Source organism: Strix aluco, chromosome 7 (genome assembly GCF_031877795.1).
Source record: "Strix aluco isolate bStrAlu1 chromosome 7, bStrAlu1.hap1, whole genome shotgun sequence".
NCBI classification, from domain to species: domain Eukaryota; kingdom Metazoa; phylum Chordata; class Aves; order Strigiformes; family Strigidae; genus Strix; species Strix aluco.
The window spans coordinates 29431733-29444771 of NC_133937.1; the positions used below are offsets into that span (position 1 = coordinate 29431733).

Sequence of the window (13039 nt, forward strand, 5' to 3'; positions counted from 1 at the left end):
AAGCACTGGTAACCGAGCATAATAAATTATTAATCCCAGAAAGTCAGCCTAGAGTGCAGCAAATGACAGCACTGGAACACAAACAGTAAGTAAATCACATACACCCCTGCCTGGGGACTGGAACTAGATCTCTGTTCTCTATCTCCAGACAAACCCACTCCTAGTCTATTATTTCAACTAATGGAAGAGTCCTTTTATGCTGAATGAAGACATTATTACTTGTCTATTCCATGACTCTGGCAGAAAGGCAACACTAACAGTCTATCTTCCTTACTGTACCACTGGGCATTAACTCAGCTGGTGGTGCTGACAAGTCCTGTCCAATTCAGAGGCCAGCAAGTTCAGCTCCTGAGTGTAACTACCTCATTTTTGCAGGACTCTGTCAGTAGAAGAGTTATGCTGCCAGCCCTGTTCCTACAAAGAATCTAGGTCCCTTGGCATTTTATCCTATCTTTACTTTTTTTTTTTTTTTTTTTTTGCATTTAAACATTACAGAGTAATATTTAAGATAAAGTTGAGTTTCTGAACAAACTGTTCTGTGAGCTCAGTGAATTAGCAGCAGCAAGCTTGGGCCTTTTAGCAGGACTACTGCCAGCTCATGATCTGAGCAGATGAGATTCATGTCCCACAGGTCTCTGCCACAGCTACACAGCAATGTTATAGCTACATACCAGGCACAGCTGGTGACTTAAAAATCAGGGCAACCACCTGCACCCACTACACAGAACAACAGAGAGGCCATGGCACCCTGCTGCAGATCAGCAGGAGCTAGGCTTGGTCAGGAGAGTCTAACAGTTACAGCGGGATGCCTGATGAATTTTTTCCTTTTTGTCTCCCAGAGAGGGCACAGTGATCCCAATAACACATCAACAAGGACAACAGCCTTAGTTGGCCATTGATCAAACTTACCCACCTGCACCCATTTAATTTCTCTGACACAGCACAGCAGCTGCCATCAGATATTACAAAAAAGAAAGAGAGTACTTTAGCCTCAGTCAAATTCTTCCTTAGAATCTACCTCTGCCTTAGCATCTTCAATCTGTTGGACAATAAACCAATTCATACTGTTGAGGTAACTGAGCTTGGTTCTCCACAGAGCCCTCTGGGTTCACTAATCTTTAGCCCCTATTCACACACTTCATATCTCTCCTAGGAATCAGATGTCAACAGCAGATGGTGTGAACTCTTCCAAGAAGTAGGGCAGCAAGCTGTGAGCCATTGCCGATGTGCCAGTTACCCTTCCTTTCCCACCACATTGGGCTCACCTGACTGCTGTATCCACCTGACTTGCTAGATACTCGGCTGCAACAGTCCTAGTGCAAGGGCTGTGTTCATAGGAGGTACATTATTGCTAGGTGCCCAAAAAACAGAAAGGAGCATACCATTTTACAAGTACTAATTCAGTTTATAAGAACCTTGTGTACTTATGGATGGCACAAAAAAAGACAAAACAAAGCAGAAAACAACATTCTGCCTGTTTGAATAGGAAAAACTGGTAATGAGCCTGATCCAAAGCTTACTGAAATCTGTACAAGCCTTTCCACAGACTTAATGACAGTTTACAGGAGAGTCTGTATAATTACCATATATAATTACATAAAAGCCTGCTAGAGGTTTAGTGATTGAGAATACAAATGTTTATGACATCTGCATTCAGAAAAGTTCTGGGCTCTTATGTTGATGTTCCATAAGAAATTATAATGTATTATATAGCTTTCAGAGCAAGGCTTAAAACTTCTTGAAAGTAACAAAGGAAATGACAGAAGCAGGGAGGCCAGAGAAGCAGCATTTTAGAAAGGAAAGGAAGGGACAAACCTGTGTGGGAGGACAGGATGACAGTGCCCAGTGGGGCATTGTTAAGACAGTACATGATGACTGTCAAGTGTAGGCCAAATACACATGTAAATTAAGGCTCTAAGGCAATTGAGATGTTGCTGATTCACTCAGCATCCTCTCCCACTTCCTGGATGGATTTGAGCTCATTAAGTGCAGCTGGAAGACATCAGTTTCTATGTGAAATAAAACAGGTGCCAAAATGAATGGAATTACGCAGCCAGATTTACACCACACATCTCATGTGTACTTCCCCTAAGTGCCAGACTGAGCTATGGCCTTTTTGCGTTTTCCAAAGTAACATAAATCCCTCCATCAAGAGTAGATCCTTAAAGTTACTAACATAGGTGTCAATGCTTAATCTTTAAGGAGAGAGGGAGAGTTCTTGCAAAAGGGCAGGTAGACATGGTGAGTGTTGGTATCATCCCATGCATGACATTACCTGGAGCCACCAAGAGTAGTGCTGGCAATAACTACATGATTCCCCTTTTCCCCAACTTTCCACTCCATCAGTGGAAAGATATTTTGCAGCCAGTAGAGGCTGACTCACCCTACCAGATTGTGAATGTCTAGGCCTTACAAAAGCTAAGGCTGCCTTTCAGATTTCATTCTCAGAACAGAGAGGACACAGCCTGCTAGAATTTTACTTCCCTCTGCTTTTTCCTTTCTGACCAAGATTTCTACAGGTATTTTTGGAGGGGGTCTTCTTCATGAGAAATCAGATCTATCAAACAGGAAAGGAGGAGGTAGATTCAATTCTCTACATCACATTCAACCAGAAGGGGGCAGGGCAATTACCACTAAATTCATTCAGAAAAATAAATTAATTAACAAGCCAATAAGGTCCATATTGTAGGTTCAGGCACACTAATTAAATAGGAGTCACTGATGTGTTGAATTATGTGTCCTAAGCAGCTGGGTCTTCAGAGTCAAGGTCACTGACACCTCTCTGAAGAGAAAATTATTTCTGAGGTGGTAGGAGCAATATGGTCAGCCTAGAAGCAATACAGAGCTGAAGATCATCCAGGGCCACCACTACTTTATTCTTCCATACTTCTATTTTCTAGTAAGCAGCAGAGTACAAATCTATACAGCACAAGTTTACTAAGGAACAAGAATTTTTCCTTATTACTTAATGGAGCTTTCCAAAGTCATCCCATTTACTTTCTCCATTCATTAAAAGGATAAAGCAATGTTTAAAGACCAATCAATAAAACTCAAAGACATTCTGTTCTCCATCTGCCATATGGAGCTCCTTGCCCTAAAGGCTACATACAAGTGAAATTTTGTGTCATTTACTTCTTTTTCACTTCCACAGGGTATTCTATTCAACATGGTGAGTGGTAAGTTCATTTTATAAGATAAAATACAGCTGGGTGAATTTGTTTTCATCACACAGCAGGACTTCATATATATAAAGAGGTGTAGGGAAAAGAAATTGGATGGCTAAAGGCACAGAAAACTTCTCCATTCTCAAACATTAATTCAGCTCTCACTGCAGTTGACACAGGCCAACAAACACCTGGGGCTTTTCAGCTGTCCACCATTCTGGATGCTAAAAGTTTGTATTGGTTCACAGGATGGATACATTCTGAGAAGGAAGAATAACCCCTGCATAAACACACCCACCAAGCGCTAAGAAATACCTCTGTTAAACACTTCTGCTCTTTTTATAAAGTCCTGGAGCCAGAACTCAGTATTAGCTGGAAGGCTACATCAGGAAAGTAACACACATGATTGGCCTTGTTCTTATACACTTTCTTCTTCATTTGCTGCAGGTTCACATTGAAGAAAAGGTACTAGGTCAAGATGATCTTTGGTTTGATCCAAAACAGCCCTTCATACAACTGAAATGGACCTCCCTTATTCAATGATGAATTCTTACTGACGTGATGGGATTGCTTACAATAAAAAAGGCTAGAGTGCTAGTTGTTATAACAGGAGTAAATAGCCTCAGACCTTCCCTCATCTAAATGAGACGCACTTGGATTTTGGATTTGGTTTGGAAGCAAGCTGCAACATGCAGCTCCTCTGTCACTGGAATCCATTTAATGAATAATTCTGCATTTTTCATTTTCTCCCACACCAAGCTAACAAAAAACCCATTTTTTCCTTTTTTTTTTCAGAGCACTAACCAGCATTCCAGGAGTTACTGCACATCAGAGATAATCCACACACATAAAATTAGGCTATTATGTCTTTATACAAGTTTTTTTTCAAGCAATTTCAACAGAAATTCTGCAAATTAACAAGCCTTGTTTACTCTGAGAGGTTTATTCCATCTTCTTTCTAAACCAATTGACTCAGCAGGTTTCTTCTGAAACAATAAGAAGCAACTGAATGTAAGAGAAGCCAACTGTCAAACCCAATGCCTTTTTAATTACATTAATAGAGGGGCTGGACAATGAATTTATACTTATTACAATACTGACCATTATTTTCTAATGGGACATAGATTGATTAGACTTTATAGCTACACTTAACAGTATTTTCAACCACCTTTTCTGTTTACTTTGCATTTTGATAATGCTAAAAAACTAAGCGGTAATAGCAGCTATCAAAATAACACCAATAGTAAGAAGAAAAACCTAACAAAGAAGGGTGATGCTGCTTTTGTATCAGTGGCCAGAAGTCACTTCTGGAGCAGATCAACAGCTAGTGGAAAGTAGTGCAGTTTGACTCAGGTCAGTGAATTAATACAAGCAGAAGAGCTGTCTCCTCATGCAACCCCTCTAATCTTTTACCATGTCTAATTTTCTTTGCTTTGAAAACTAGGTTTCCTCCACCAGCTCTCTTCAGTATTTGTCATCTTTTTACCTGGCCTGAGCAATCTTTTGCCCACCTCATTTCACCATTCATGATATTTTTTCTTTGCTTTGTTTCACCTCCCAAGTCACTATCCTTACAGACACCAGACTTGGTTCACTTGCAATTTTAAGCATTTGCTGTATGCATGACCTTAGGGGGATGTTTCAGATCTGTTTAATTTTATGTCTATTCTTTTAATTCAAATCAACGTTTCACCAAGTTAGTCTTGTGCTGAATTGGATAATTCATAATGGATTAATGTAAAATAATTATATTCACAAAATGGAAATGAGCAAATTTAGCTATGAAATGCAACTACATCACAATAGCAATACTTCCAATGTGTACATTTACATATATAGAGTTTTGTTCTACCACAGTATCAGGGTGGGCATCTTGTATCAGAGTAGAAGTTCATTTAGGTCAGTACCCTGTCTCTGATAGTGGTTAATGACAGATATCTGTGCAAAACCTTGGGAAGCATGAATTAGTTTTTCCTCCAAATGCCAGCCTCCAGCAGTTGGGATTCTGTGACCTTCTGGGCCACAGATGGCATCCTTCATAGGCATATTTAGAATGTTGCTGGAGCATAGAAACATCCTAAACACTGCAATGCACTGTTGCACTTTCCATTTCTCTTTCAATTCTGCCCAGAAATCCCATCCTTGGTGCAGAGCTTTGTTGAAAATTGTACGTCACAAAAAGCTTTTCATGCCAAATCAGTATCTTAAAATAAATGTTTTGTAGTTTTAATTTCTTTAAAAATTCAACTCCTTAGGTTCCATAGCCACTGATCAAAGCAGTCCCCCTTCACAACGGGACATGATGTACAGCTCTTTGCCTATTTGAGCTCCTACACACTGTCCGATCACAGCTCTTCTCCATGCTATAAGTAGGTAGTATATAGTACTGTAAGTACAACCTTCAGACCTTGTCCTACTATTATGCTTTGTTGGACTAAAATACATTTCTTCAAGCGAGCTCAGCTTACCGAGTAATCCATTTGCTCACTGTGACTATCTCAGGTCTCTTTTTGATTCATTACCCTGCCTGTCCTAAAACTTGGAAATTATACCAGATTTATTACCAGACTAATGGCAAAAATGCCCTATATCACTGCATCTAGAACTAACCTTGCAGAATGTCATTAGAAATATCTTGCCAGGAGAGGATTCCTTGCATCTGACTTTTGATACACACGAATTTTCTGATTCTTGATTGTGCCTAACCAAATATTTCACTAATACCCACAAACCCATACAGCAACAGAACACAAATAATCTCCCAACCCCAGCCAGTTCTCTGAACCATGCAGCTCTCATATCACAGTAAGTTCATTCATACTCCTACTCAGATCACAAACTGGGCTGATTAACTCAAAAAGAAACACTAAATAAGAAGTTGAATCCCTGTTCTGAATCCAGGGCCCTTCTGCCCCAATCAAACAAATTACTGTGTTGAGGAAGAAACGTCAAGAGATTGAAAATAACTCCTCCAAGTCTCTCCTAAGCCTGCATTTGGCTTCCAAACACTGTTGTGCATCATCTTAATAAAGCACTTAAGGAAATAAATCAAAGGCTATTAAAACACTTGTGACATCACACTTGCTTCTTTTGAGTAACATCCACGTCTTGAATTTATAGTACATGTGTGCTGAGTAGCTGGTAGACTTTAAAGAAAAAATAAAAAATGTATTTCCTTCTTTCTCCTTTGGCTCCTTTACCAGAGATAAAGCAGACTGGGATTGTAATGTGCTTTTCTTACAAAAGAGTTAGCATTGTGAAAGCTGTTAACATACAAAGAGAGATTACAAAGAATAAGAGCATTTACCTTTGAAAATGGAACACTTAGAAGGGAAATTTACTGAGGTCTTTAAGTTTCTTTCTTACTACCTTCATCGTGACTAGCCTCTAAATTTTATGCTGCCTCATAACAAGAGAGTACATCGTCATTCCAGCATTGGCAGGGAAGTGAAGAGAAATTATATTTCCACAGTGCCTGTAGTCAGTGCACACTGCTCAGAGCAAAAGGAGGTCAGAGTCTTGCAAGACACAGACGTGCTTACTGGAAAGGGCCAATAAATTTAATAGACTATAATATATATAATTTACATATTTAACTAAGTATTAATGTTAATATGGCAAGCCATCAGAATTCATGCTTTGGGGCATAAGCTGATTTCTCTAGTGGGGCAAGAAATAAAAATTATCCCAAAGGTAGTAGGTTTCTTATTGAGTGTTTAACACTGACAATAGCTCTCATTTGTTGGGCATTGCTGGAGGCAGACTAGGAGAAAGCAGACCACCTCTTGAAGACTCCAAAAAGGAAAACTCATTTTGAGGAAGAATTGTGCAAAAACTTTGCATTCTTACATACTCCATAGTATGGAAGAGTGTTGCTTCCACTTAAGCAGTGCTACCATGGAGTAAAGAGGAAAAAGGCTGTTGCCACTCTCACCTCCTAGAAAACACAAGAACAGAGGAGCTGAGAAGTTACAATTAGGAAAAAAGGTTGTTTCATATCTTCACAAAGAAAAACTATTACAAGTGAGGTTGATAAAGATTCCATTTTGCTGCTACCTCTAGTGCTTCTCCCATCTAGTACTTCTTCCCAGAAATGCCACACAGTCCACAGCCATAGCATCTTCTGTGTTGATTTTCCTTCCTTGGAAAGAGAACTGACTATTTAAAAGGAATGTTTTTTAACCTCATTTCTTACCCTTCAGCAAGGATTAGCCTTGTTCAGGCAAAATCCAAACTAAAGATATCATAAATTGACCCAAAGATGACAATCCACCCTGCCTGCAAAGATGTCTCAAGGTCCTGTTAGGCACTGGATATACCAGAAGTCTGGCTTGGTAACGTATAGGCCAAATCTCTGTTAGGCTTCAGCCATGGATAGAGACTGTAGGCTTATGCAGCTGTGTTTCCACTCTAACTGTTCCAGGACTGGTTTCTATTAGCCAGTTTCATCCAAAACTCTCAGCTCATTTACTGCAGATGGACAGGTAACATAACCCCCTTACCCACACATGCAATGGTGAAGAAGCTTGCCTAAAACTGTATGTAGGAAGGCTAGGACTCACAGTTGTGGTTCTCATTCCACAGCTCTAAACAGAAGATATGTTGCTTCCTACAAGCAAGAACAGAAATAAAGAGGAGACCAAAAATTTGTGGTTGTCACCCTCCTAAATCTATCTTTCAGAGCTGAGACAGCTTGAGACAATGTAAACACACCCGAACTATCAGTAAGAACACAGTGACTTGTTGGTAAAGCACAATGGGAGTTTAGCCCTGCCTACAGCTTCTCTTTCATCCTCCTGTCTTACAGAGGGCTATTTAGCACACAGTTCTTCTGGCCTCTTGTTTCCCTTTTAGCTTATTTTAAAAGGGTTTTGTATGCAAATGTAAAAGGACAGCACTGGCCCGATTTTGTCTGCAGTCCCTTTTTCCCCAGAGGTCACAATGCCCATCAGATTGGCAGCTGAGTGCTGTGCAGATTTTAAAGCCTACAGTTTAACAAAAATCTCTCGGGGACTCAAGACCAGCAGTCACAGCCTTCTGGGGAAGACTGGCAGCTTTTAATCAGTAATACAGAACCTGCCATCTCCTCAGACTGCCTTCCAGTGTCTGTGTCCTTCCCACCCAGCTGTGTTTCTTCCTTATATATGGGAAATACCTGGTTCCCAGTTAACTCTGAGGGGGTGTCTCCTCTCCTCCTGTTTTGCCCTAAGAGAGAGCATAACTTTGTAGCATTACCACCATGAAAGAACAAAAACCTCCATAAACAAAATTTGCTTTTGTTCACCAGCAAAACAGAAATTTATTTTTTTTTTTTTTAATTACTGGACAGCTTAATCATGTAAGCCAACAATCAACATTCAGCTGGTTTGCAGGAAAGCCAGGCTCAAGGCTCTGCTTGCCCTGATCAGAGCTGTGATCTGAACCTCAGCCTTCAGTATGACAAAGCAGCATCTACACATCCAGTTCATGGAGGAATCCACTCCATTCCAATTGCCCTTCCATCCCATCCTGATTTGTCTTTCCAGACAAGATACTTTAAGCAATGAAAAAAAAGCTCTCAGGAACCAGGTGTGAAGAATCTATCTTTGGCCTTTCCCATCTGTACGGCAGATGGAGCCATTCAATTCTCTCTTCATTATGTGAAAAACAGGAAGTGGGGCCTTCTCCCACCACGGAAAAACTGAGATTGTGAGCAGTCACCTGACTCCAGGAGCTCAGGCTTGAAGGAAAACCAGAAGGAAACGAACAGGAACACATACACAGATATGTACATAGAGTCTTGAAATACAGCAGTAAAAGCACATTAGCAGAAGGAACAACACTGTCTTTCTGCAAGAACTTTGCTTTGGGGGAAGATTGGATATCAGTCTTACTCTCCTTATAAAGTCATTTAATACACGATGCGTCTTACTCTCCTTATAAAGTCATTTAATACACGATGCATGTGGCATCTCTGCATTTCTATTACTTTTCAACTCGGTGTCTCTTAAACATACACTATCTATACTTCAAGATCACTGAAAAGAGGTTTTATCTTCACACCCAACTACACAGCACACACTAAAATGCATGCTAGGGAAAGTCATGTAACTTCCTTACAGAAGAAACTCATCTGGGGGATAGGGGGAAATAATGGGTGAAAGAAATAAAGAAGGCTTTTTACCTCCCATTGGCAGAGCACTGTATAGTTTAGAGTGCCTTACAATTGATGTTCATAATCAACAGAACACATCTTCACCTACCACTTAATGCACCTCACCAGTGAAATGACTCGGCACAATAGCAGTGGGAGACTGCCAGCCAAGATAGACAAGTTCCTGAATCCCCACATGACTCCTCCAAGCCTTGATAAGGGGAAGTCGAGCTGCAAGCTAATTCCTTGCTCACCAGGAATCGAGTCTTCCTCAAGTTACCCCTGTCATACAAGCACAAACCTTCTCGGTGCTGAGTACACATAGGCCCTCAACGGTACATCCTAATGACAAAAGGCAAAATGAACCTTCCTTGCTCTAATGGCTCCAACCCCCTGCAAAGCACAGTATTCACTAACAATACTGGTGCACACATAGAGATGTTTCACCCACAGGCCCTGGGCATTCCTAAAGGACAGCTTCCTAATGAACAGCTCATGCATCGATATCCTACTTCTCCACCCCCACTAAGCTTCTGACATGAGAAAGAAAAGCCTGCTGCAGCTGAGAACTACAATGTGCTCCAAGACACAGGAGCCACTGGCAGGATCACACTCCAAAGCTGGCTTTGGTATCACTATTGGAGACACGAGTTGATTAATTGTGGGTTTTATTTCTCCTTTTCTGCTTTGTCTAATTATTTGGTAGGTTGCAGAAATCAGAAAAAAGGACACTTCCAAGCAAGCTGCTATGTTTTGGTGTAAATGGTAGCTTATGCTGGACAACAAACATACCATTGATACATATTTAAACATTCATTTTTCACAGCAAGTAGTTTCCAGGTGTTTCACTAAGTCCTTCAAGAGAGACCTATTGACATGTCTGGCTCTTTCTATAGTAACAATAAACTTTGAATGTTTGCCTGGATAATTCCCAAGGTGCAGGTGCAGAAATATTTGGGACCTGGATCTGAAGACCTTAGAGTTCAGGACTCAAGCTAGCATAATTCACTCAAGCAGAATTGTTCCCTTTTTGTGATTAGTGGAGTGTACACCCCTCTGAAAAGATAAGTACAACTTCACCCAGCTTTGCAAAAGGAAGAGTGACTGCATCGATAGGAAAGAGATGGAAATATCAGAACATAAAGGGTGTTTTGCTTTCTGTGTATGAACTGGTAACTACTGTGCTGTTTGTCTTTCCTCTTACATATCAGCTCCAGTCTAGCTTGTCTGCAGTTATTACACAGCCACAACAGACGGATGAACCCCATGGACCGGAACCAGAGATAGTTCTGCCATGTTTAACCAATATCATTTGTGCAAACAGGTAGTGTCTAGGAAACAGATGTGCAAGTTCATCTTCTAATTTGCAGAACAAAAATGCCAAACTACATTTAAATACTGTATGTCTATAAAATGACGTGAATATTGTGCATCTGTTATTTACAGTGTATTGATAATATATGTCAGTATTAATATTCATTATCTTGATTTACATGTTTTTTTCATGCAGAAAATGGATTGGGGTTCTTTTCGATATACTTGATAACACTCCTACATTTCATGACTGGCTGCAACAGAGAACACATTTTTAATATGCTTAATAAATTTGCATTGTCATTAGTGCTGAATATATTATCCACACAGACCAGGCAATGAGGAGCACATCACTAAATCCTCAACCAAATCTGATCCTTCAAAATATCAGGGTATGATTCTTCAAGCTACGTCAAGGCAGAACTTACTTGAGATTGATTAAGCAAACACATTATGCCAGAAAATGCAAGGGTTATACTGGCCCTCATTCTTCAGGAGGGTAAGAATGTAATAAAATTCAGTAAGATTTAAGTTTCTGGCTAAACTAGGATCTATTTAAGCATCTGCTGTGGGTTGTTTCCTAGGTAGGTCTATTTTGGTTTTTTGGGTGGGTTTTCTGTTTAATTGGTTGGTTGTTTTCCCCCCTGCTCTCCAGCTTTCTTGGAGCTCTTTTTGATAGTAGGCAAAACATCCCAGGAAACTCTGGCAACCAAGTAGAAGAGTTGACTGTGCTAGAAGTTTTTATTACTGTTCGTCACCAGGGTAAAATGAGCCCTCTCATGTAAAAAATTGATAGCTATAGAAACTGCTAGGTCCCTAGGGGTCCTGATGGCTGAATAGAGCATCCCATCACACAGGAAAAAGGCTGCATTCAGCTCCACACTCAGTCGGTGCATGAAATCCATGTTCTGAGGCTGCTTCCAGTGCAAGCAGATCTCCTGCTGCGATCAAACCGTAAAAAGATACTGCTTCCTACGCAAATAGCTGAGTGTGCAAACTCACTCTTCCCTCCCCCCATAGATGCCATCCAGCATCTATACACAGAGCAGCCAGTGGTTCATATGTTTGCAGGAGCAAAAATGAAAAAAATTAAAAGATACAAGGAAATGTCATTGTTACAATTTCACTAAATGCGCATGGGAGATAACGTAGCAGCATTTATCAAGCTCTGATATTCAGTTAAGAAAAGTGACTTACTCACACTGAGCAACTGAAGAACCATATTTATAGATAAAAGCGCTTCAAATAGTCCTTTTCAAGTTCCCCTTTCCCACAAAACTGCTGGTTAAAATGTGCTTAATGAGACTTTCCTTCCCCTCACTTTGTCAGTTCCTCTCATATGGATTTGCTTCTCCTACCTACTTCAGATAGAAGACCCTAAACTGCTGTTGCAGAGCACACTGTGCCACTAAGCTACAAGTTATGACCTTGTTAATGCGGCTCAGCAGGTAGAAAATAAATGTAAGTTGAGAACAGCCCATCCACAAAACAGAAGTAAGGAACCAGCATAAAACGTGCAGGAGAATGATGAATACAATAACAGACATATCCTGGTAATTCCCCTCAAAGGAAGAAAGCAAATACTGACAATCTTTCAAGTCTCCTGTTGCAAGAACTCTCTAATCTAGGGAAGAAAATCTCCCCAAACACATCAACAATACTGAAGATTACATGGGTGGCTATAGCTCTGATCCGTAGAGGGGGCATTCTCACATAGCAAGGAGCCAGAAAATTGCATGCAGAAACATAAATATGTGAGGCTTCAAAGCACCTATAGAATTTATAACCACACAGATGGGGTCAACTCACAGCCAAGACTTTTCGAACAACACGATTCAAGGGAGAGAAAGATGTCTAACAGAACATCTGGCTAATATTGCAAGGTATTCGGATACCTCTCCCTGAGGCTTCTATCCCTAGAGCAGCCACAAAAGAACACATTCCTGTTGCTCTATTGCTCCTTTTCATTATTTAACATACTAATCCAAACCCATCAACAATAAGGGTTTTCACCAAAACACTCCCATGCATAATTGGTGATTATGGGACTACTCAACATACAGACGTAACACAATGGTACTTAGACCTTAGTACCAAGTACCTTGGTCTACCTTAGCCCCATATCTTGGCTCCAGCAGCGGCTGAGAGCGGAAGATGATAAGAACACAGTAAGGACAGGGAATTCTTTATTTCATCAAGTTGTCCTATAGAATAAATTAAGGTTATTCCTATATTGAGAGGCAGAGATGCTCTGAGGGTTCTGATTCTTCTCTGGCTTACATACCCAATTTCCCTTCTTGAAAGGACAGAGTTGCAGGATGATGGGCAATGGTAGCGTTGGAAGCTGGGGATGAGTAAACTGATGGAATGGTTAAAACACCGGTTCAAGGTTAAACAAAAAGGCCATGAAAAAACTAAAAACAGAGTC

At 40.4% G+C, this 13039-nt stretch overlaps 1 protein-coding gene across 1 annotated transcript in view; it reads right to left on the reverse strand.

Moving 5' to 3' along the window:
• Positions 1-13039, reverse strand: part of LOC141926073 (VPS10 domain-containing receptor SorCS1-like) — a 297323-nt gene that overhangs the window by 187632 nt on the left and 96652 nt on the right. The window lies entirely within an intron of this gene.